The 26,188-nt window shown below is 43.8% G+C and overlaps 1 protein-coding gene across 1 annotated transcript in view; it reads left to right on the top strand.

The window, feature by feature from the left end:
- Positions 1-26,188, top strand: part of LOC126483721 (xaa-Pro dipeptidase) — a 914,390-nt gene that overhangs the window by 31,840 nt on the left and 856,362 nt on the right. The window lies entirely within an intron of this gene.

The following is a 26,188-nucleotide window of genomic DNA, read 5'->3' as shown; positions in this document are numbered from 1 at the left end:
CATGTGAACAAGGAGTGGGATAGCACTTGCAGCCATGTAACACGACATAAAAACAGCGGCTGTGAGAAGATCCTGAACGACATCAACCGGAGACGAGTGGCACGCCATATCAGTGACAGTAGATTTCAAACTCAGCAGGAATCGCTGCTGTCAGTGAATCTGCGGCCATCTCGACTTTTTTCCTGGCGAATATTCCGAAAAGACCTGCATGGAATGGACTTCTGGAGTCGGGTACCTAGCAAAAGACCATCGCTCACCAGGACTTGCTAAGTTGCACATTTTCGGACAAACGACACAGAACGTGAACAGTAGCTGACTGGAGAAGTGTAGTATGATCCGACGCCTCTTTTTATACTCATATAATGCGAAGTTTGTACTGCAGCGACAGCCCGTTAATGTGCGTAGCCCACGTTTTGTGGAGGAATTAGGTCAGGCTGGAAGAAGTCTGCGCTGTTTTGGTGTTGTTTTTCGTACCATGTCTTGGGCTCACTTATTCAGGTTACCGTGAAGATGATCCAACATGTTTATTTCGGGGTCTTTGGTGACAAAATGTTGCTCTTTCCTTTACATCGTTACGAGGAGTACGCCGTCGACACTACCGTCTTGTGAGAGGACGATAGCTTTTTTCAGAGCCTTGCACTCCTACTGTTCCTGGTTTGTCGGACACTTGAGCACCCTACTGCTCCTCCATTGGCGCACTACATTACTCGGTCTTAATTCCACAGAAAATATCTGCGGCTATTTGGAACAGCTGGTGAAATGTAGCAGCCAACATCCTCGGGATTTCAAAAATGGCTCTGAGCACTATGGGACTTAACATCTGTGGTCATCAGTCCCCTAGAACTTAGAACTACGTAAGCCTAACTAATCTAAGGACATCACACAACACCCAGCCATCACGAGGCAGAGAAAATCCCTGACCCCGCCGGGAATCGAACCCGGGAACCCGGGCGTGGGAAGCGAGAACGCCACCGCACGACCACGAGCTGCGGGCTCGGGATTTGATACCTCTACGTGGTCAAATCATGAATGAATGGCTTGAGATGGATATCTCATACCTGAAGAAACTTGTGGAGCCCAATACCAAGGTTAAAAGCGGCACATGGTATTAGCATGATTTCTCCTGTGAGTGATTAATTTTTTGTCTGGTGTGGTTATGTTTCGTGCTTACTCTTCACGACCAACCTTCCAGCCAATCCACCGTGGATCGGTGCAGCATTGAAAGCTAAAAGTGACGAGAAAGCCAAAGTGTTGAATTCCTCATTTAAAAGTGTATTTACGGATGTGGATATTAGTTCGCCAGTGACTGACTGCGGCACTTACAAGTGATGAATATTGAAATACTGAAAGATAAAAGTCTGCTCATAGCGAACAAGACCCTGACGAAACATCTTTTACATTTTACTTAGAATACACTGCGGAATAATAGCCTCTTTGGTTGCTCACAGTTATCGACGATGTTTAGCGCAGCGATTGTTGTTCTTTTTGTTCACTCCTTGCATAATTTGCACCACACCCACTTAATCAATTTTGGCATTGTGCAAGCACGTTCCGTCGTCTCATGCTTCAAGTGTCACTGTTTCCCTCCCTCACCGGTAATGAATCGAATGACATTAAGAATAAGCCATTGCGCATGACAGCTACGACCTTACCTTGGACTTCTCTCCATGCATGTGCGATGAGGTAACGACGATTTAGAACCTCGATGTGTCTAGATCTGATCACATGGCACGTATAGCTCCCGCATCGGTTGCGCTGTATTTTGTATTGTCTCGTAATACAACGACGTAGTGTGAAGTTGACACTGAAACGTATCCCTTATGCGGAGTTTGTACCCGTCTAGCTGCTGCGTATGACTGTAGTGTCTCGTTTTATTACGACTAACACAGGGTAATGTATCGGTGACCATAAAGGCGCCACCATCAGCCGTCTGACACCCACTGCTGGATGAAGGGCATCAAATGACATTTATACACGGTGTCGCTCCTAAAAGTGGTCAGGCGCATTTCTCTGGTGTTTCAGCAGATATTTGCAACTTCGTTTATGCTTTGTGTAGCTGGAGTCAGCCCAAACATATACTGCTCGTCACGTGTTTCATGTGACGCAGTGTTGACGGAAAGCGTCGGTTTGTTTCCTGTTACAAACAAAATAATTTTTGAAGCGGAAATTCAATAGAGCGGTCCCACATCAGGGGCAGTGCAACATTTGTTTTATCGTATGTATTAACAGGGGCCATAAAACACGGCAGAATAACCATTGCTCCAGCAACGACGACACCGCCCTGGCTGCTGCCGCCAAACATGCAACGCTGCTGAGTCGCTGTTGTATTGCTGTTTACTCTTCGCGTTTTACGGTTCCTGTTAATACACACTGATAAAACAAATATTGCACTGCGCTGATCTGGGACCGTTCTATCAAGTTTCAGCTTTAAAAATCATTTTGTTTGTTACGGGAAAGAAACCGACGCTTTCCGTCGGCACTGGCCGTCCTATAAAAGTAGTGATCAGCACTGTCTGGGCTCACTCCAACTACACATTGCAAAAACTAAATTGCAAATATCTGCCGAGACACCACAGAAAATTCGCCAGACGATTCGTAGGAGAGACACCCTGTATATATTACGGTCTTCAGTTCGACGCGTACATGTTACTCCTGCATGTCATTTTCATTACAATTGTAATTACGTCTTCCATTTCCACCTGTTTCTTGCCCAGGCCACAAGTTATACAGATCGTGCGTGACGTCATTATCCTGAAACCAAACACCTCGATCAGCTGACTACTGGCATATCTATTTGCAGGTGACTTCTGGAATACTGTTCAGTTTATCTTAATTGTATTTTTTCTTTAAAAGTTTCTTTACCACAATGGTATAATATTGTGCAACGTTTGATTGCGCCGAAAGATATGTGGAAAGAAGTAATATTTCATTTCGCAGGTACCTAAATTACTATGATGATGATGATGATGATGATGATGATAATGATGAGGTCCCATACTCCGAGGAGCGTAGGGAACGATGCGGGAGACCCGCACCGCCGACTAGGCAAGGTCGTAGCGGAGGTGGTTTGCTATTGCCTTCCTCCGACCGTAATGGGGATGAATGATAATGATGATGAAGATAACACAACAACACCCAGTCATCTCGAGGCAGCGAAAATCCCTGACCCGACCGGGAATCGAACCCGGGACCCCGTGCCCTGGAAGCGAGAACGCTACCGCAAGACCACGAACTACGGACTAAATTAGTATTAAAAAAATATAAAAATGAGAACGTATTTCTCAAGATTAAACCAGTGAACTTTTTTACTGGCTGAAGCTAAGGAGTAACTTTGTTACCAAGAAAATTCAAATAACGTTCTGTTTGAGAGTATTTAGTTGCGCCTTAATATTACGAAATGAATGGTCATTATAAGTATACCTCGTAAAACTACATGCCGAAATTTGTGAAACACACTACTGGAAAAACACGTATCATTGTAGAATTACATGACGACAAAATGAGACCCAATGTAAGGCACATGTCTCCGAAAAGGGTGCCCATATAGTCGCATCTGTACACAGTGTGGCTCTCTCAGCCGACAACTCAGGCGTGTATTCTCGCATGTAAACGTTCTTAGAGGTGCCAAATGGCTCCCTCCGATAGGTTGCCCAAGCACTTCACGCCTTTTGTTGCAATTCGGCAATTGTTCTTGCAGGCCCTGGAGAAGCAGTAAGTTCCCACTTAGTCATGTCCTATACATGTTCAGTTGGCGAGAGATCTCGTGATGTTGCTGAGCAGGGCAGTAGTTGTACATCAGGAACAGCATGTTGCGTCGCAGCAACCGGATATGGACATGCATTGTCCAGCTGAAGAAGCACTTCGCCTCCCTGTCAAAGAAATGGCAGTACCGCGAGGATAACAACCAGTGCAGTGTACCGGACGCCGGCTTCTTTACCTTGCAGCGACATCAAATGCGAGCGCGAATTGTAACTGCTGGCCCCCTATACACCATGAGATCTGTGAGTCGTGGGCGAATGCAGTCTGGAACAGGCAGGTCACCAGGTCTACGCCATACTCTTGTACGTCCATCACTCGCTTGCACACAGAACATACACTATGTGATCAAAAGTATCCGGACACCCCAAAAAAATACGTTTTTCGTATTAGGTGCATTGTGCTGCCACCTACTGCCAGGTACTCCATATCATTGACCTCAGTATTCATTAGACATCGTGAGAGCAGAATGGGGCGCTCCGCGAAACTCACGGACTTTGAACGTGGTCAGGTGATTAGGTGTCACTTGTGTCATATGTCTGTACGCGAGATTTCCACACTCCTAAACATCCCTAGGCAGATTGTTTCCGATGTGATAGTGAAGTGGAAACGTAAAGGGACACGTACAGCACAAAAGCGTACAGGCCGACCTCGTCTGTTGACTGACAGAGACCGCCGACAGTTGAAGAGGGTCTTAATGTGTAATAGGCAGACATCTATCCACACCATCACACAGCAATTCCAAACTGCATCAGGATACACTGCTAGTACTATGACAGTTAGGCGGGAGGTGAGAAAAGTTGGATCTCATGGTCGAGCGGCTGAAGCCACACATCACGCCGGTGAATGCCAAACGACGCCTCACATCGTGTAAGGAGCTTAAACATTGGACGATTGAACATCGGAAAAACGTTGTGTGGAGTGGCGAATCAAGGTACACAATGTGGTGATCCGATGGCAGGGTGTGGGTGTGGCGAATGCCCGGTGAACGTCATCTGGCAGCGTATGTGGTGCCAACAGTAAAATTCGGAAGCGGTGGTGTTACGGTGTGGTCGTGTTCTTCATGGAGGGGGCTTGCACCCCTAGTTGTTTTGCGTGGCACTATCACAGCAGAGGCCTACAATGATGTTTTAAGCACCTTCTTGCTGCCCTCTGTTGAAGAGCAATTCGGGGATGGCGATTGCATCTTTCAACACGATCGAGCACCTGTTTATAACGTACAGCCTGTGGCGGAGTGGTTACACGCCAATAACATCCCTGTAATGGACCGGTCTGCACGGAGTCCTGACCAGAATCCTGTAGAACACGTTTGGGATGTTTTGGAACGCTGACTTCGTGCCATGCCTCACTTCTCCTCGGTGCAACACTCCATGAAGAATGGGCTGACATTCCCCAAAAAACCTTCCAGCACCTGATTGAACTTATGCGTGCGAGAGTGGAATCTGTCATCAAGGCTCTGGGTGGGCCAACAGCATATTGAATTCCAGCATTACCGACGGAGGGCGCCACGAAATTGTAAGTCATTTTCAGTCAGGTGTCCGGATACTTTTGATCACCATCACTGAAGACAACAGAGAGCCATACCACTCCCCAGTCACCTCTTTCACGACACCAGAGTAGGCATGCTTGGCGGTGTCGTGGTGTGAATCGTAGCCTGGGTAGAGGCACACGTTTTCTTATTCCTGCTGCAAGTAGACAGTTACCAGTGATCCCTGACGACACGCAGGTGTAATATGTGTCCTGATTTTCTCTCTGGATGATTTTTGGTGTCCTACGCGGACGTCAGAACTTGGTCTACACGTGTGAGAATGTTCCGCAGACTACCGTTGAAAGTAGCGACACACCACTGATACATTGTTCACAACATATGTAGCAATCCGTCGAAACGCCCAACCAGCGTCCCCGAGGCCCCCAATGAGAACCCGTTCAAATGGCTGAAGCTGTTAATCAATAGTGTGTACTCATTTGTGTTGAATGGTTGTTCATGAAAGTTTAAACACTGTTCACCTCTAATGTTAGCACTTTTGCTGCCCGAAAAGACAAAACAGAAAATGCGCAGACAGGTCTCCTGAGCACCATTTGATCGCCGATGACCGTGACAAGTGCTACAGTCACTTGAAGACCCTCATTACGCATATATTATATCCTGCTGTCACTGAACACCGTCCTTGAGGGAGCTGCATTTTAAACCAAACGACTATGCGAAGCTTTGTAGCAAGCATATTTCAAAATCCTTGCAGAGAGATGCCCATGAGTCGAAATTTAGGGTTTGTATTGATTCTCAAATGTAAAACCCGATGAACGATGAAGATTTTGAGACGACAGAATGTTAACATCTAACTCACCACCAGAGTTTTCTAATATCACATGTGTCTTACCTTGACATTGTTTCAGTATCTGCTCTGGATTGAGCAAACGTCGTAAAACATAAACCCTTATTTTGCGTAATAACCGGACATTATGGACAGAAATGGATGTCACTTTTATGACAGAATAACAGAACATTTCAAAAGTATTGATGAGGGATCTCCAAACCAATATTTCATGATTTACTCTTGTTGAGGCAGTGAAATAAATGCCTCACACTCCAAGAAAAACATTAATTCACTGAAGAACTGTAATTCTGTCATTTGAAAAAAGAAAGAACTGTCAGTACAGTGTTTCAAACTGTTTGTTACCCTTTCAGCTGGATAAATGTAAAAATTATAGCCATCGGCACATAGACAGTTACTGATTATTCTCTAAAATCACGAAATGTTCCACGAAACAACGTTGTAGGTAGTGGTAACGTTATGTGATACTCAGTGTCAAAACACTTATTATACTTACCATTCAACTCCTATTTCCATATTATTTCTATCAATATATGTACATTAATATTGCCTTAATAGTGGGAATTTCGGAGAAATTAACTGTACTGCTACATGGTCAGTACTTATAGAAGTAATTCAGTGGTTGAAATTAGTGATTGACTTCAGCCATAAACGAGAAAAACTGTAACTGTCGGCTCCACGTCGCATAGTGCGCAATCACAGAAACTCTGCTTTTTGCCCTCCGTGATGTTACTTAGTGTCTCTGGACTAGTGGAGGGATGGCCAATCTTCGCTGACCCGCTGACCTGAGTCACATACATCCTTAAGCTCGCTAGCCGTCTCGTCACGACACGACGGCACTGCTTCTAGCGAATAAGATCAGTCGTGACGTCAATGATTATGGGGAAACGCACCCATATGATTGGTGCCCATTTTCCGACACGCCACGCTATCAAATTATGCTTCAAAACACGTGCTTTTGAGAGAGTACATTCATTTTGTGTTCGTCTGGAATTTCATCTAAGGGCCGGATTGAAACGATTCGCGGACCGGAGCGGCTCGCAGACCGTCTGCTGCCCACCCGTGGTCCAACGTTTCCTGATCAGTTTATTTTGTTTTTCTGTCTATACTAGTAATTCCCAATATACACCTTTTTCTTACTCTTCTGTTTATTTCCTAGGTTGTTCGTTCAGTTATTTTCAACGGCCCTAATAAAAAACACATCAGCTCATCCTATGACGTCATTGTTAATTTGTCTATTTTATTTTTTGTATGTGGTCTGTACATTATCTTTGTCTTATTCTAACTGATATTCGGGTCTACCATGAAACTTGCTCTATTAAGTTCCTCGATGCGGTGTTGAAATTTATGTGCAGTAGAGGTGAATATTACAGCATCATCCGCAAAACGAAAGTGGTTTTTGTGTGCTCCATTTACACGAATTTCTTTTTCCCAGTTAGGGGAGTTTATAATGTCATTTTTGGCTCCCGACAATAGTATTCGTGACATTGGATCTCCTTCCCTAACACGTCTTTCAATTTTGAACTTTTCACTATCCCGATTAAATTTTTGGAAACTGTGGCACTGTATATATTCTCATGCAGACTAATATTTATTGCATCACTGTTTTCTTTCTCGAGGGCTGTTTAGGTCAGATTTAGTGGAAACTGAGTGGTATCTTACTCAAAATCTCTGGCTCGCAGACTTACATTCAGCGTTCCGTACTAAAATTTCGTTGATGATTTACAAGAAGTCACTAGCTCTACATCCACTTCTAAAGCCACCCAGTTCCTTTGCTGGTAAACATAGCGTTTTTCTACACGCTGTGTGGTATTTTTAGTAAACATCTTGTTCAAGACGTAAATATGTCTGGCAGGTCTATATTTTGTCTCAGTTCTTGTTAAGTAGAATAGTACTGTATCCTTCCAATCATGGGGAATTGTCGTTCGACGCATTCTGTGAATAATCTCAAAAGTACCTTTTATATTACTCTGCCTGTGATTTTAATATTTTCAATGGAAACGCCATTTCCTGACGCCCTTACTCTCCTCGTACTTTTCTAGCGGTACTTGTGACTCATCTCTTGATCTGTACGTACACTCAAAAAATTGTGAATGCTTGTATAATTTTCACTATGTTGTTAATTATGGCATACAGTATAAAAAATCTGTAATACGAATACCAGTAAAACTTGCTGGAGACTAAGACTTGAATCATTCACAATGACCATAATAAAAAATAATCTTATAGCAGTTCCAAAGTTGATTAAAAACTTTCCGTGTCAGTAAGAGCGATAAAGAAGTATAAGGTATGACATCCGCTTGGTCGCTTCGACCACAGGATTTTGGAACATGCTGTATGTATGTTCGATCTGTAAGTAGCGTCTGCGCGAGCACAGTATATTTCGTCTTCGCCCCTTTTTTATTGAGAATGTGAAGACTCAGGTTTTATTTCGCTAACTGAAACGCTGTGGAAGTTATCAGCGTATAAGAATAGTTGTAGAATGGCGGTGTGCATATCTTTCTATTTAATCAAAAAGCGTTATTGACTTAGCTGTGTTTTGTCACAAATTACACGGTGTAATATGTGTGTAATATGGCCGTTCGCTTCTCTCCACTGAAAGGGAAGTGCTCCTGTCTGTTCATCACACACACGCGACAGATGACTCCATAGAAACCCAAAAACAATCGCTTGTTTTTTATGACACGGTATTTTATATCCTAAAAACAATTTTAGTTGAAAAATAGAGGATGGCTGTATGACTTGATAATAGAAAAAATGCAAAAACGAAATACACTCTGACTTCGTAATTATTACGTGTGAAAACGTTGTCTTCGTATCTTTCACAGGTGTAGTGACAAATGAGATGATGTTTAGTGAGTGAGTGGTTCCGAAGGTATGACTGTGATGCTGCTGGCACAGAACTCGGCAGGAAACCGTGGGTCAAATTGAACAGAGCTCGCACCAGGCAAGGACGATGCGCAGACTCTCTATTTACAAATGGGGCGCTACAGAGTCTCCGGTTTGTGACTGTGGGGTTCCGAACCAGACAATCAGCCACATTAGAGGTGAATGCACCTTGCATTCCTCCTAGGGTAGTTGGAGCTACCTCATGATTTTGTATTGTCATATTCATGTTGTTGTTGTTGTTGAGGTCTTCAGTCCTGAGACTGGTTTGATGCAGCTCTCCATGCTACTCTATCCTGTGCAAGCTTCATCATCTCCCAGTACCTGCTGCAGCCTACATCCTTCTGAATCTGCTTAGTGTATTCATCTCTTGGTCTCCCTCTACGATTTTTACCCTCCACGCTGCCATGCAGTACTAAATTGGTGATCCCTTGATGCCTCAGAACATGTCCTACCAACCGATCCCTACTTCTTGTCAAGTTTTGCCACAAACTCTTCTTCTCCCCAATTCTATACAACACCTCCCATTAGTTATGTGATCTACCCATCTAATATTCAGCATTCTTCTGTAGCACCACATTTCTAAAGCTTCTATTCTCTTCTTGTCCAAACCATTTATCGCCCATGTTTCACTTCCATACATGGCCACACTCCATACAAATACTTTCAGAAATGATTTCCTGACACTTACTCGTTAATCTAAATTCGATGTTAACAAATTTCTCTTCTTCAGAAACGCTTTCTTTGCCATTGCCAGTCTACATAATATATCCTCTCTACTTCGACCATCATCAGTTATTTTGCTCCCCAAATAGCACAACTCCTTTACTACTTTAAGTGTCTCATTTCCTAATCTAATTCCCTCAGCATCATCCGACTTAATGCGACTACATTCCATTATCCTCGTTTCGCTTTTGTTGATGTTCATCTTATACCCTCCTTTCAAGACACTGTTCATTCCGTTCAACTGCTCTTCCAAGTCCTTTGCTGTCTCTGACAGAATTACAATGTCATCGGCGAACCTCAAAGTTTTTATTTCTTCTCATGGATTTTAATACCTACTCCGAACTTTTCTTTTGTTTCCTTTACTGCTTGCTCAATATACAGATTGAATAGCATCGGGGAGAGGCTACAACCCTGTCTCACTCCCTTCCTGACCACTGCTTCCCTTTCATGTCCCTCGACTCTTATAACTGCCATCTGGTTTCTGTACAAATTGCCTTTCGCTCCCTGTATTTTACTCATGCCACCTTCAGATTTTGGAAGACCGTATTCCAGTCAACATTATCAAAAGCTTTCTCTAAGTCTACAAATGCTAGAAACGTGTTTTCCTTTCCTTAATCTTTCTTCTAAGATAAATCGTAGGGTCAGTATTGCCTCACGTGTTCCAACATTTCTACGGAATCCAAACTGATCTTTCCCGAGGTCGGCTTCTACCAGTTTTCCCATTCGTATGTAAAGAATTCGCGTTAGTATTTTGCAGCTGTGACTTATTAAACTGATTGTTCGGTAATTTTCACCTGCTTTCTTTGGGATTGGAATTATTATATTCTTCTTGAAGTCTGAGGGAATTTCGCCTGTCTCATACATCTTGCTCACCAGATGGTAGAGTTTTGTCAGGACTGGCTCTCCCAAGGCTGTCACTAGTTCTAATGGAATGTTGTCTACTCCCGGGGCCTTGTTTCGACTTAGGTCTTTCAGTGCTCTGTCAAACTCTTCACGCAGTATCATATCTCCAATTTAATCTTCATCTACCACCTCTTCCATTTCCATAATATTGTCCTCAAGCACATCGCCCCTGCATAGACCCTCTACATACTCCTTCCACCTTTCTGCTTTCCCTTCTTTGCTTAGAACCGGGTTTCCATCTGAGCTCTTGATAATCATGTAAGTCATTCTCTTCTCTCCAAAGGTCTCTTTAATTTTCCTGTAGGCAGTATCTATCATACCCCTCGTGAGATAAGCCTCTACATCCTTACATTTGTTCTCTTGCCATCACTGCTTGGCCATTTTGCACTTCCTGTCGATCTCATTTTTGAGACGTTTGTATTCCTTTTTGCCTGCTTCACTTACTGCATCTTTGTATTTTCTCCTTTCATCAATTAAATTCAGTATCTCTTCTGTTACCCAAGGATTTCTACTAGCCCTCGTCTTTTTACCTACTTGATTCTCTGCTGCCTTCACTATTTCATTCCTCAAAGCTACCCATTCTTCTTCTACTGTATTTCTTTCCCCCATTCCTGTCAATTGTTCCCTTATGGTTCAAATGGCTCTGAGCACTATGGGACTCAACATCTGAGGTCATCAGTCCCCTAGAACTTAGAACTAATTAAACCTAACTAATCTAAGGACATCACACACATCCATGCCCGAGGCAGGATTCGAACCTGCGACCGCAGCAGTCAAGCGGTTCCGGACTGAAGTGCCTAGAACCGCACGGCCACCGCGGCCGGCTGTTCCCTTATGGTCTCCCTTAAACTCTGTACAGCCTCTGGTTCTTTCAGTTTATCCAGGTCCCATCTCCTTTAATTCTCACCTTTTTGCAGTTTCTTCAGTTTAAATTTACTGTTCATAACCAATAGATTGTGGTCAGAGTCCACATCTGCCCCTGGAAATGTCTTACAATTTAAAATCTGCTTCCTAAATCTCTGTCTTACCATTATATAGTCTATCTAAAACCTTCTAGTATCTCCAGGGTTCTTCAATGTATACAACCTTCTTTCATGATTCTTGAACCAAGTGTTAGCTATGATTAAGATATGCTCTGTGCAAAATTCTACCAGGCGGCTTTCTCTTTCATTTCTTAGCCCCAATCCATATTCACCTACTACGGTTCCTTCTCTTCCTTTTCCTACTATCGAATTCCAGTCACCCAAGACTATTAAATTTTCGTCTCCCTTCACTACCTGAATAATTTCTTTTATTTCATCATACATTTCATCAATTTCTTCATCGTCTACAGAACTAGTTGGCATATAAACTTGTACTACTGTAGTAGGCGTGGGCTTCGTGTCTATCTTGGCCACAATAATGCGTTCACTATGCTGTTTGTAGTAGCTTACCGCACTCCTATTTTTTTTATTCATTATTAAACCTACTCATCCATTATTCCTATTAGATTTTGTATTTATATCCCTGTATTCACCTGACCAAAAGTCTTGTTCCTCCTGCCACCGAACTTCAGTAATTCCCACTATATCTAACTTTAACCTATCCATTTCCCTTTTTAAATTTTCTAACGTACCTGCCCGATTAAGGGATCTGACATTCCAAGCTCCGATCCGTAGAACGCCAGTTTTCTTTCTCCTGATAAAGACGTCCTCTTGAGTAGTCCCCGCCCGGAGATCAGAAAAAATGGTTCAAAAGGGTCTGAGCACTATGGGACTTAACTTCTAAGGTCATCAGTCCCCTAGAACTTAGAACTAGTTAAACCTAACTAACCTAAGGACATCATACACATCCATGCCCGAGGCAGGATTCGAACCTGCGACCGAAGTGGTTGCGCGGTTCCAGACTGTAGCGCCTAGAACCGCTCGGCCACCAAGGCCGGCCCGGAGATCCGAATGGGGGACTATTTTAGCTCCGGAATATTCTGCCCAAGAGGACGCCATCATCATTTAATCATACAGTAAAGCTGCATGCCCTCGGGAAAAATTACGGCTGTAGTTTCCCCTTGCTTTCAGCCGTTATGTTATGTATGGTAATACTAATGTTATATACCTGTATTTTTAAACTGTGTGTGAGCCATACGAATAAATAGATAATATAATCTTCGGTATTGTATCGTGTTTATACAAAATTTTCGTGAACCACCTAAACGTCGCGCCCAGAAGGAAGTGGCGCAGCACTCACAGTTCGCGGTTAAGTCAGTCTCTTGCCCACCCAATTCCGAATGTAGCGTGTGCGAACTCGTATCACATGTAGATGTTGGAGAAACAGCAATGATGACGGAGTGTAGATTCATAAATGCGTGGAAAAGACGCTATGGGCTTTACTTTGATGCTACTTCGACCAGGGAGGAAACGGACCCGAAACAATTTAACGCAGCTGGAAGCATGTGGGCAGGCTCGGGCGGCTTCTGCGGAAATGCCGATGCGCTGTATGGTTGTTTGTTTGTGCCTGTGTCAGGGGAACGGCGACACACGTCGCACCCGACTCAGCAGCTCCGTTTACAGACCCGGATATGCTGGAGGCCACAGCGTCTGCAGAAAGAACCGAAAGCATGCGGCGGTGACAGTGAAAGCGTATTCCGCCGGCTGGCTCCATGCGAGCCCCGACTGACTGCAGAGCGGGCGGAAATTCTTCGGGGCGCGATGAAAAGCGACGTCAGGGGAAACTCACAAGCGATCCACCTTGATGTAATTAACTCTCTCTAAACTAAAACATATCATGGATTTGTCAGTATATCAAGTAAAGTAGTAAAATCCTGTGTCCCATATGTGCATCGTGTTCAGTCACATATCCAATACATCACTATCACAAGATATATTTCCAAACGGACTGAAGTAGGCTGTTGTCAGATTCCTTAACAAGAAAGCAAGTAAGACTGATATTAATAATTAGGGACCATTGTCACTACTTACCTCTTTCCTGGAGGCAGCAGAAAATATAATTTACAAGAACCATAACACATCTCTCCCGAAATAAAGTACTTAGTCTCAATTTGAATACTAAATGAGTCTGTCCATGAAACATCCTATTTCTCAATTCACGAATCAGATTTTACAAAATTTAAATGACAGTCTATTGCCAGCCGGTATTTTCTACGACTCGTCCAAGGCAGTGGATTGTGCGGTTCAGAGTAGTCTCTTATGGATGCTCAAACATTATGGTACCAGAAATATTGCTTGTAATTAGTTTACATCGCTTCAGACTAAAAGGGCGCAGAGTGTTGCATTGAGAAACTCACGGAATGTATACACTGGATTGGCGTCTTCAGAATGGGGAATAATCACAAAAAACTTAAATGGCTAGCATTCAGCCATATAAATATTATCGTTTATTTTTTATTCAGCTGTATGTAAGTGTTCTATATTTGGTCTATTGACACGTTCCACATAATAAGATTTATAGTGAATTTTATCGACGGATCAAGTAACTAACCATCTAGAGGTGTTTATTATACAGGGTGTATCATAATTAATGGCGTAAACGCATACAGTTGAAAGTACTCGATATTAGAAGTAAAAAGGTCTCAGTAAACATAGGGTCGAAATGCATACTTCAAGAGGTACGAGCAATTTTTCATCTTCGATAGTGTGAAACAAATCTCTTCTACTGAAAGTTCTTTGCTTTCCATATTTTGCGAACTGGAAGTATGGACCAAAACAAGAAAAAAACTCCAGTAAACATGTGCTTTAAATTGGATTCCTTAAGAGCTATGAGTACTTGTTCATGTTTGCTACTTTGAAACAGAAGTCTTCTAATGATCGGATAAAACACAAAACATGCAATTCAGCACTGCTCAAGTCCTGACCACACCGTCAGAAGTAATGTTTGAGTGTAAATCAGATCATGAAACAGCCTCACAACAAGCTGACACTCAACCACAGTTTGGAAACAAAAGTACCGTTCATAAATACCGTACTAGAAGGAGAAGTGAACAATGGTATGTCATGGACATCCTAAGTCCTCATGTGTATCTCTCTGTGACAGTATCGTGATGCCATTTTTCAACAGCACAATGTTCGTCCACACATGACACACGTGTCTAGTAAAATGTCTGCATGATGATCGAGATCTCCCGTGGTCAGCAAGATCCCCAAATCCGCCCCCTATAGAATATGTGTGGTACCAGCTCGGGGCTCATACTTCCAATTTCTGTCACATACGCTTTCAACCCGAGAAGTATCATTTCATTTATTCCTCTCCTTCTGGGTGGTTCACTTTTTTTTTTTTTTTTTTTTTTTTTTTTTTTTTTGCCAAACAGTGAACAATTTCTTATACGCTGGCCATCGATGACACTGATTTACTTTTTCTCCGCCAACCGACGTATGGGCCATTAGGGCAGTCTATGTACCTGTTGACACTTTTCCATGACGTTGAAGTTGTCGCCTATCGTGCGGCCTTCATTCTCATGGTTCCGTGACCCATCATGACGACAGTGTCTTTGGTTGAGTAAGTGGGTATTGGACCATACTTCATACAGAACACTTATATGTGTCACACTTTTGCTGAGCCTTACGTTTAGTGCTGAAGACAGTTCATTATCGACGAACAATCACTAAATACACGGAACTGGCATAATTACATCACCAACTTAACATACAGTGTTCTTCGCCTGACTTGTACATTTATTGCAGACGGAACTCTCCAAAGGTGAACGGTTCAATTAATATTTTGTGGATACCTCAACTCGACCACATTTCGTCCTACGTGGCTCTGAGCACTATGGGACTCAACTGCTGTGGTCATAAGTCCCCTAGAACTTAGAACTACTTAAACCTAACTAACCTAAGGACAGCACACAACACCCAGCCATCACGAGGCAGAGAAAATCCCTGACCCCGCCGGGAATCGAACCCGGGAACCCGGGCGTGGGAAGCGAGAACGCTACCGCACGACCACGAGATGCGGGCTCGTCCTACGTCCAGTACCTCTAAAGGACACGGGTCCACTAACTGTAAGATTGATGTTGTAGCGACTCAAACGTTCTCAGCTACTTCCCCGTCCAGAGCTCTCGCGCCAGTTCACAACTGATGAGAAGAAGGAAGCTTTGGCAAGTGTGCGGATAAACAAAGCGACCGATTTTGATGACATGTGTCCACAGTTATTGAAGAACTCGGGCCCGAAAACTAAACAGAGGCTGTTACAGCTATATAACGTGATTTTGACTACTGGTAAACTGCCATTAAAATTTTCGGCTGCAAAAAGCAATAGCTATCAAAAAACATGGTAAAGATGGCAACGAAACATCACATTACTTACTGTATCACTACTTAGTTTAATTTATAGACTACTACAAAGAATATTGCTAAATCCAACCATTAATTGTCAGAGTAACTCCTCTCTAACAAACCGGTTTCTGGAAGAATCTCAGTTTCTGTGACCAGGTATTGACATTAAGATATTTTATCGAAACAGATTACCAACGTAAACTAAAGACTGCAGTTGTTGTCTTATGGCCGCATTTGATACCGTATGGAGCCAGTCTGCTACTTAAATTTGCACAAATCGTATCACGGAAGATACTGGTTAATCTAATGAGTGCAACATGTGCTTCCAAGAATTTCTTGGAGTGAAAGCCTAAATGATGGTATACTGCAGGACTCTGTGCTATCACTAACCCTTTTTAATCTTCATACTGTCAATATGCCCAACACTAATGGCAAAAAGATCCAATTTGTTGACGATCTAGCACTGGCTTATCAAGCAGGAAACCTGGAAGAGTGTGAACGACTTTTTACCGTAGATTTACACATGATGGGCGATTTTCTTCAAAAACTGAAGATTGAGGCCAAATCCATCTCAAACAGAGGTAAACGCTTACCATCCTAATAACCGTGGGGTGAATCTCTAGTTAAATATGGCCTTCGAAAACGATCCTCTGGAACAGAGCCATACCCAACAGTTATAACTTTGAAATGAATATCGGGCATCTTGTAAACTCCCGTGGGTGACAGATTTCACAGTACAGTGCCCACTTATTATTTCTAAATTGTATTTGTTATTGATCTATGAATGACTGTGGCGTCTTTTTTACGTTTACCGACACTTTCCGTGAAAACTGCGTTTCTATATTGTGAACATTTTAAAATATGGTTGTAACTGGTGTCGTTAGGTATTTGGAGGGTGAGGTTGCTGCCTATGTTACGATCAGCCGTTGCTTCTCTCGACGTACATTCCCACACGAACCACCTGTTATTCCAGTCACTGCTCCCTTGCCGGCCGGAGTGGCCGACCGGTTCTAGGCGCTACAGTCTGGAACCGCGCGACCGCTACGGTCGCAGGTTCGAATCCTGCCTCGGGCATGAAAGTGTGATATGTCCTTAGGTTAGTTAGGTTTAAGTAGTTCTCAGTTCTAGGGCACTGATGACTTCAGATGTTAAGTCCCATAGTGCTCAGAGCCAGAGACCCTGCTGCCTACCGCTATACTGGTGTTTAGTAGTTCGCCCTGCGCGCAACTTTTACGTTCTGCGCGCTGAAGTAATAAGTTTTTTAAAAAATGATAGAAAAGGAAAGTGCCGTTCCTAATGGAAATGTCACAATGTCCTTGAAAAAGTTGTCCAACGTGATCACACCTGACCATCGTCTCAGTGAATGTAGTTCCCTCCAGTAAACAAACGATTGTTTAAAGAATCGAAATCCCATGTATAAAACAGCTTCAAACGTCTGATTAACACATTTTTAATGCTGAATGTTTGACGTTAAGCACGTACGCGAGAAAAGGTTTAGAAAATGTTTGAAAGTATGCTTGAAGTTTGTTGAAATCCACCAAGTGATTTCATTATGAGAGACTGAATGAGTATATTGTGGGTAAATTGCGCTCAATTTTAAGCGAAAGCAAGTTTTTGACGCATATCAGTGTTTATGACGTCATACCCCCTGAACTAAGTGTCGTACAATGATATGATTTTGTAGGTACGTTCAGTGGTATTGTGAATATTGTAAAATAATTCAGTTCCGAGTAAAGTCGGTAGTACAGAAGTAATAAATTAAAACTTCATACCTCATGCTGAAATTTTACTGTGCGCCTTTTTAAGGATAGGCTAGTTTTTCGCGCATCTAAATGTGTATGGTGTCATATCTGTTGAACTTTGTGTCGTACCATGATAAAATTGTGCGGGTACGTTCTAGGGTATATATGGATACTGCCTGCAAAATGAGCTGCGAATAGAGTAAGTAGTAAAAAAAGTAAAAAATTGAAACGACATGCCCGATGCTGAAGTTTTATTGCATGAAGGGCGAAAATGTAGTAAGCGACAATCTTTTTTCGTTGCATTATTATGTGGTTGTTGTCAGCGGGAAAAAGTTTACAAAATATTTGAAATTATATGTAAAGTTTGTTGGCAGCCGCTAAGATTTCTCATTCTCAAATACTGGATGCTAAGTACTCTCATTCTCAAGTACTGGATAATTTAAGTCCGGGTGTTTGCGCGCCATCTGTTACTCTGCCTCAAGATAAACACACAATGTTTAACAGTTATTCCTGTCTTATTGTGTTAGACTTGTAATATAAGATTATACCTCTTAAGGAATAGAGTATGACAGCATTTTAAGTTCGGTCAATAACTACGCGAAATACTGAATATGAAATTTTTGTTGCCCCTTGAAGCCGTTAGACAGGCAACCTGCAACTTGAATCTGGTTCCGAGATACCGGTTTAGTAATGTCGAACGTGCACTGAGGTGACAGAAGACATGGTGCACCTCCTAATATCGTGTCGGACCTGCTGTTGTCCGGTGTACTGCAGCAACTTAACTAGTTGTTGTTAAGTCCCCTGCAGAAATATTGAGCCATGCTGCCTTTGTAGCCGTCCATAATTGCGAATGAGTTGCCGGTGCAGGATTGTATGCTGGAACTGATCTCACGATTATGTCCCATTAATGTTCGATGGGGTTCACGTCGGTCGATCTGGGTCGCCAAACCGTTTGCTCGAGTTGTCCATAATGTTCTTCAAACCAATCGCGTACAATTGTGCCCCAGTAATACGGCGCATTCCATCGTTGTTTGGGAACACGAAGCCAAAAGTGGCTGCAAATAGTCACCATGAAGCCGAACATAATCATTTCCAGTCACTGATCGGTCCATACCATATAAACACAGTCATACCATTATGGAGCCACTACCAGCTTGCACAGTGCCTTATTGACAAATTGGGTCCATGGCTTCGTGGGATCAGCGCCACACTCGAATCCTACCGTCAACTCTTACCATCTGAAATCGGGACTTATCTGACCAGACCACGATTTTCCAGTTGTCTAGGATCCAACCGATATGGTCACGAGCCCAGGAGGGGCGCCACAGGCGATGTCGTGCTGTTAGCAAAGGCACTCGCGTCGGTCGTCTGCTGCCGTAGTGCATTAACGCCAAATGCCTGTCAGCGCTGACAAGTCTACGGAAACGCTGCTGCTCTCAGTTGTTAAGTGAAGGGCGGCCACTACATGGTCCGTGGTGTGGGAGGTACTGCCTGAAATTTGGTGTTCTCGACACACTCTTGACACTGTGTATCTCGGAGTATTGAGATCCCTATCAATTTCCAAAGTGGAATGTCCCGTGCTGCTTCTGGCTCGAAGTACCATTCCACGTTCAAAGACTGTGAATTCCCGTCACGCAGCCACAATCGAGTCGGAAACCTTTTCACATTAATGACCTGGGTACAAATGACAGCTCCGCCAATAAACTGGCGTTTTATACCTCGTGTAGGCGATACTACCGTCGTCTGTATATATGCATATCGCTGTCCCGTGACTTTTGTCACCTCAGTGAGGCAGTGTGATTGCCTAGCAGAGCTACAGCCTGTGTCAGATGGCTGGACGGAGTGAGACAGCGAGAGGCGACGTGACGAGACGAGACGGCGGCGCTGCGACGATCGATGCAGAGGCGGGCGGCTGTCGACAATAGGAAGCGGCGGCGGTAAACAGCGGTCAAGGACCCCGCGTAGCGGCGGCGGGCGGCCGACACGGTCCGCTGCATGGCGCCCGCTCCTCCCCTCTCCCCTGACTCTCCTCGTCCTGTCTGGCCTGCGCGGTCCGGCAGCAACGCGCCGCAAGCCTATACAGGGTGAATGTGAAGTGTGGGAACAAACCTCAGGAGGTGATCCCATAACAGGAAAACGAAAAAAATTCGTATTATCATACACTGACGATTCAGACGGTGTGCGGACATTTGCCACGCCGGACATTTGCCACGATTTTACCTGCCCCGAAGGGTTGGGTCCCTTGTCTCCTCCTCATCGCTTACTGAGCCTTTCCGCTGGTTTACTTGACATAGGACCAGAATCTCTATGGATTTTCCGCCACATTTCTAGAGAGAGTTTCGTTGTGGAAACTATTAAATGCGTCTCGCATTGAAATCCGCACCAAATTTCGAGCCTCAGTAAAACTTCGCCAATCTTGGAGATTTTGCGCTCATCCAAATTATACGTGCCGTTTTCGGTGCTCCTGCAGCAGCTTTCTGTCGTGTTTTGTGTACCATGGGGGATCAGTTCCGTCTCTTATTAATTTATTTGATATGAATCTCTCGTGTGCTGTTGATACTATTTCTTTGAACTTAAGCCACATATGGTCTTCACTTACATAGTTTGGGAGGATTGGAGACTGTCTCTTAGAAAGACGTCAACCGAATTTTTGGTTGCTTTTATAAATAGATATATTTCACGTTTAGTTTTGGTGAATTTCTTTGTTACGGAGTTGAGCCTCGCTACGACTGCGTGTTCACTAATCCCTGTATCCGTCGTGATGCTCAGGATTATTTATGGCTAAGAGGTCAAGTGCGTTTTCGTAACCATTTACAATTTGAATTTCCTCGTGAACTAATTGTTCAAAATAATCTTAAAAAAAGCATTTAGAACAATTACGAAAGTTTTTATCTATCTACAGTAGGATTTGAAAGTGTATTTTTGTCAACATACGGAAGGTAGATTGAAGTCACTGCTAACCATAAATGTATGAGTAGGCTACATATTTGTGATGAGACTCAAGTTTTTTTTAACTGTTCAGCAACTGTTTCATCTCAGACCGGGGGTCGGTAAAAGGAGCCAGTTATTAATTTATTCCGGTTGTCGAATATAACCTCTGCCCATACTAAGTCACAGGAACTATCTGCTTGAATGTCGCTTGTGAGCTGAGACACACATTATATTATTTTTCCTTAAATTTTGCATCTTGTTTCTGTTGTACTGCAGATCATTACAATTACGGCTATTCCCTCCAAGACCTAGGATGCTTTCTCTGTGACCTTGTAAATACCAGAGCTAAACAATATAGAACAACAACGTACGTTACAAGCCTAGCGTTCTGTATTACTTCATTTTCTTGTTTCTAACATTTTTAAAATGTACGTCGACTTTACATGACATGTCAATCATAGATGTTCTTATCTCTATTTAGTGAACTTATTTTCAGTCTTGCTTCAAATGGCTCTGAGCACTATGGGACTTAACTTCTGAGGACATCAGTCCCCTAGAACTTAGAACTACTTAAACCTAACTAACCTAAGGACATCACACACATCCATGCCCGAGGCAGGATTCGAACCTGCAACCGTAGCAGTCGCGCGGTTCCGGACTGAGCGCCTAGAACCGCTAGACCACCGCGACCGGCAAGCGCTGTCGGGCTTCGCTAGCACTTGGGAGGGTGACCGTCCGGCCTGCCGAGCGCTGTTGGCAAGCGGGGTGCACTCAGCCTTTGTGAGGCGAATTACTTGCTCGAGGCCGGCCGGAGTGGCCGAGCGGTTCTAGGCGCTTCAGTCTGGAACCGCGCGACCGCTCCTGTCGCAGGTTCGAATTCTGCCTCGGGCATGGATGTGTGTGATGTCCTTAGGTTGGTTAGGTTTAAGTAGTTCTAAGTTCTAGGGGACTGATGACCTCAGCAGTTAAGTCCCATAGTGCTCAGAGCCATTTGAACCATTTTTTTGTCCAAATCAGACTACGAGAAGTATAAGTAGGAAAGGCTGCTGGGATGTGCCTCGGCATCCGTGCGAACTGGAAGAGTACCAGCTAGCCCTAGAGACCCTAAATATCTGTATACTGGCTCGCTAACCACCCTCTGTTCGATGCCAAACGCACTGCGCGGACGTTTTCTCGCGCGGACTGCTCATCTTCCTTGTCTCCTCGGTTCTCTCTTGCTTAGCGTCGACCGTGACGCTGTTTCCGCGTCTTTCGCCTCCCGCGGCCAGTTTGGACGGTGCGTGTCCGGCGGAAGCTGAGGAACACTGCGATTTCCTTAGCGGCGTTACGCAAGCCTTGTGGCACGATAGGCGTCCCAGCGGAACGCTCGCTGGGCGAGTTACTACCGCGAGAAAGTGACGCTCCTGGGAAATGTTGCCCGAGACCTTAGGAAAGATGTGGCTTTCCCTTTGTTTGCAGAAAAGGGATTGTACGTAACGCCTCGGTCAAAAAATAGTCCAAGAAACCGATCCTACGTGCAAGGATTATTTTTCCCTTCGTGTGGCGACATCATATTCGTATTGGGATTCAAAATTCCCGTCTAGACAACTGCATTCAAACTGTCACTGCTGTCGTTACCCAGTGTAGCGGATACCTCCTTCACCTTTACGTAAGTGTGACGGGCGTTCTGTTACAGCTGTTGCTGTCCCTCGGTTTCACTGACACTCCTTTGCTTTTCGAGTGTCGTTGCAAGCAAACAGGCTTAAAGTTGCAGTATATTATCATCCACATTTCAGTCTTGCGCCATCTCCCAAAGTCACGCCCTGATGAATACTAATACTCAAGATCGGGTTACTATTTTTAATAGCTTCGTTGAGTAAGGTAGGGCTTTGGATAGGGATCGAGATTGGCACTGGGATACAAATTTCCATCTAAACTCCCTGATGTAGGCTTTACATGTTTCCCTTAAATCAGTTCAGAGGATGATGTCAACAGTAGTGACCCCCGTCCTTCCTCCCAAGCTTATCACTCGAGGGGACTGATGACCTCAGATGTTAAGTCCCATAGTGCTTAGAGCCATTTGAACCATTTATCACTTGAACGGTCATCCTTTTTCTAGTGATATTTCGAAGGCATAACAGTCTTTTACCTTCCTCCCTTATGAGGAATATTATGCTTATAGGAGGAAAGATGCAGCCATATTCGTTCGGACTCTACGACTTTACTACAACATTTCAGCGGAGCTCTTTATTTTCGGCGTTACACTCTTGTGCTAGCCACTTCACTAGTCGATTGTGATGCGTTTTTTAATGACAAATTGTCTCCTCTGCACTCAATTCTGTGTTAATATCACTATTGGTAAGTATCTTTGCGAAAAGGAAGTATTTTTAACCATTTGCATGTCTCTTTCATGGAGTTGGACGTTAGTGTAGTGTGCAGCCAACTAGAATGCTTTTCCTAAAGTGCTGCTCAGCTATTATATTTGGTGATTCCTGTATTTTCTCTCTTGGGATCACAGATTAAAGATGTAATTGAATTACGAAAATTTATCTCATTTCGTGTCTAATTTAATTGTTATTGTCAAATGTTGCTTTGTGTCCTCAAAGTCATATAAACACTTAACTGGATATTTAGTATCAGTTGTGTCATCAGAAATACCACGCTTTTCGAATTAAACATCTTAATCGCTCGGCACATCTTCAGTAGTGTGTTCACGTTGCGTGGTGGACACAGAACAAGATCTGAAAAGCAATAAAATGGTTAATTTCGAGCGACAAACTTTTCATAATTGCATCCTGTTGCTACACAGGAGAAAATACAGAAATCACCGGGACATGTAAAAAAAATAGCAAAAATTCACTGCATATGTCCTTTACATAAAAAGATAAACGCATCTGGGATAGTGAATAATAACATCGCACAGCGAAAAAGGCGTTTTCTTCATAAACAAATGTTTGATACTGTTCGGTTACGTCACTCAGCATAATCAGATCGATTAACGTGATACCGTAGTGAAACTGTGCACCAAATTCAAATCCCAATCCGATTTCTCTTAAGTATTCTTCCACAAATCACTTCGACCAAGTGCTGAAATGTTTCTTTTAATTCGGCCGTTTCTTCTGATACCCATTTCACCTCCGAACTAATGCTTTTCAAGACGTCAGTTTGTATGAGATGCAAAGCTAGCAAAAAAATGTATAATAGAATCTGTTCTGCAAATATATGCAATTAATACAACTGTAAGTAAACTAGGAATATTTTCGACCTGGAGAAACGAACTTTAGCACTGTCCAGCTTGATACTGTTTCGTATGGACTAGAAAGACAATTGTGGATATCACCGAATTTGAATATGTAAGAGTCCGAATTACGAAAAAAGAAAAGAAACCTACAAAATGGTGGAAGGGAAATGGCCATGGAACCATCTACACGTGTATTTGTACTCCGCAAGCCATCTTACTGTGTGTGGAGGACGTGCTTCGTGTTCCACTGTGAGCTTCCCCCTTTCCTGTTGAGAAGAATGATTTTTATTAATCCTCCTTGTGAGTTCGAAACTGTCCAATTTTACCTTCGTGGTTTTTTCTTGGCATGTACGTAGGAGGAAGAAATATACTGGTAGACCATGCTAGGAACGTCTGTTCAGTGAAGCACACCGTGATGCCGAACGCCTGTCTAGAGCGTCTGCCATTGCAGGTAGATGATGCATTGGCTCTTACTAAGGTAACGAAAAGCACTGCTCATGTATGGATATTCTCTACTTCCTCTGTCAATCGTATCTGGTACGGATCCCAGACTGACGAGTAATATTCAGGTGTTGATCGAACAATGGTTTTGTAAGCTACACTATGTGATCAACAGTATCAGGACACTCCCAAAAACATAAATTTTTCATATTAGGTCCATTGTGCTGCCACCTACTGCCAGGTACTCCATATCAGCAACCTCATTAGTCTTTAGACACCGTGAGAGAGCAGAATGGGGCGCTCCGCGGAATTCACGGACTTCGAACGTGGTCAGCTGATTGGGTGTCACTTGTGTCATACGCCTGTACGCGAGATTTCCACACTCCTAAACGTCCCTAGGTCCACTGTTTCCGATGTGATAGTGAAGTTGAAACGTGAAGGGACACGCACAGCACAAAAGCGTACAGGCCGACCTCGTCTGTTGACTAACAGAGATCGCTGACAGTTGAAGAGGGTCGTAATGTGTAATAGACAGACATCTGTTCACACCATCACATAGGAATTCCAAACTACATTAGGATCCACTGCAAGTACTATGACAGTTTTCCGGGCGGGAAGGAGCGCCGGTCCCCGGTACGAATCCGCCCGGCGATTGCTGCGCAAACAAGTTCTCCACGTACGCGTACACCACCATTTTTCTACCACGCAAACATAGGCGTTACACTCTTCTGGTGTGAGACGTTCCCTGGGGGTTTACCGGGGGCCGAAACACACAATAACCCTGGGTTCAATGTGGGGTAGCGGAGGGATGAAGTTGACTGCGGTAGTCGTCGTGGTGTTGCGGACCACCGCGGCTGCGGCGGGGACGGAGCCTCTCCGTCGTTTCTAGGTCCCCGGTTAACGTAACATAACTATGACTGTTAGGTCGGAGGTGAGAAAACTTGGATTTCATGGTCGAGATTTCATGGTCGAGCGGCTGCTCATAAGCCACACATCATGCCAGTAAATGACAAACGACGGCTCGCTCGGTGTAAGGAGCTTAAACATTGGACGACTGAACAGTGGAAAAAGGTTATGTGGATCGGTACACAATGTGAAGAGTGTGGCGTGGCGAATACCCAGTGAACACCATCTGCCAATGTGTGTAGTGCAAACAGTAAAATTCGGAGACGGTGTTGTCATGGTGTGGTCGTGTTTTTCATGGAGGGGCATCGCGCCCTTGCTGTTTTGCGTCACACTATCACAGCACAGGCCTACATTGATGATTTGCTTGTTTCCCACTGTTGAAGAGCAATTCGGGGATGGCGATTGCATCTTTCAACACGATCGTGCACCTGTTCATAACACACGACATGTGGCGGAGTGGTTACACGACTATAACATCCCTGTAATGGACTGGCCTGCATAGAGTCCTGACCTTAATCTTATAGAACACCTTTGGGATGTTTTGGAACGCCGACTTCGTGCCAGACCTCACCGACAGACGTCGATACCTCTCCTCAGTTCAGCACTCCGTGAAGAATGGGCTGCCATTTCCCAAGAAAGCTACAACGGGAGCTACACTATCTGAGGATACCTCCAGTGAATGATTCCTCTATGACTCTTCTATTGTACATTAACCTCGAATGATTTGCAGCTTGAAAACAGCAAATTCTCGTGTGATACACCACAATAAGCTAGAAGTGTCTCGTCCTGTTATATGTCAAAAGTAATCTTCTAGGACACGAAGACACAAAAATGTTTATTTCAGTACCCAACTCACATAATGGGATTTATACCTACATTGCTTTTTAGTGTGACTACATGATTCAGATGTGTAATAGAGAGGGTAACATGCTTCTGCTGAAAGGTCGTAGAAACTTTGCCTATTAGCCGAGCACTGTACTGATTTTGCCACTTGCAATTATTACCATTTGCGAGGACTGGGACATCAGCTGCTGTGCCCAATAAACTGCGTCTGCCGCAAACCATTTGATTAAGCAC

The sequence above is a fragment of the Schistocerca serialis genome, chromosome 6 (assembly GCF_023864345.2).
Source record: "Schistocerca serialis cubense isolate TAMUIC-IGC-003099 chromosome 6, iqSchSeri2.2, whole genome shotgun sequence".
Lineage (NCBI taxonomy): Eukaryota > Metazoa > Arthropoda > Insecta > Orthoptera > Acrididae > Schistocerca > Schistocerca serialis.
The sequence above is the reverse complement of the archived record's forward strand: the minus strand, read 5'-3'. Positions and strand labels throughout refer to the sequence as shown.